We start from the raw sequence: 1,004 nt of genomic DNA on the forward strand, positions 1-1,004 counted from the left end.
AATAGAATAATTTCTTCTAATGGTGTTTGTAAATAGGATCACAAGTCCGCATCTTGTACAGCAATTAACCACTAAGAAGAATGTATGCAGTGTGTTAATTATTGAAACTGTCCTAGCGATTTGATTTGAACCCGTCTCATTGCTATTTGTTTATCAATAAAATTATGACTAAAAAAAGAAAAAAAGAAAGATTCTCATAAAAAATTGAAAGTTTGCATGTCTATAACTGTACCTTATCTGAGCAAAATATTTAACGATGAAAATATGTAATGTAACCACCATTGTTAGATTTTGCTTCTTGTTTTAAAAAACTGTATCATTTGAACTGTCACTTGTTACTCTGTTTTTGTCTTTATTGTGCTATTTGTAATTTTTTAAAAATTAATTTTGAGAAAAATTGCAATGGGACAGCTTCAAAACAGGTGGGCAGGAGAGTTACATCAATTAATACATTGCACATTGTTGCCTTTGTAGTAGTCAATCATAGCACAAGATGCAGACACGATATCCTGTCCAAACATTATTAGTACAGAGCTTTCTTCTTATTGAATTAAAAGAAAGTAGCTATATATCTATTCTATTTTTTTTGCTTTTTTCATAATTTTATTGATAAACAAATAGCAATGAGACAGTTTCAATCAATAGTTTCAATAATTAACACACTGCATACATTCTTCTTAGTGGTTAATTGCTGTACAAGATGCGGACTTGAGATCCTATTTACAAACACCATTAGAACAAGTCATTCTATTCATTAAGAGAATGTAACTATATATCTATTCCAACCACTTTGAATACACAGATACAAAATGGACATTCATGGGTATACCCTTTTTTTGTTAAGTTCAATTATTTGAATATTATAGGTGTGTAAACTCAGCAAAATATTCTAAAAGAGTCCAGTAGCCCATAATAGCATTGGGTCTTCTGTTTAGCTGGCAAGGTCAGAAATTGTTGACCTGAGTCCCCCACAGCTCAACATAACATCATGGCTTTACTTACTA

Source organism: Octodon degus, unplaced genomic scaffold (assembly GCF_000260255.1).
Source record: "Octodon degus isolate 3935 unplaced genomic scaffold, OctDeg1.0 scaffold00392, whole genome shotgun sequence".
In the NCBI taxonomy this organism is placed as follows: Eukaryota; Metazoa; Chordata; class Mammalia; order Rodentia; family Octodontidae; genus Octodon; species Octodon degus.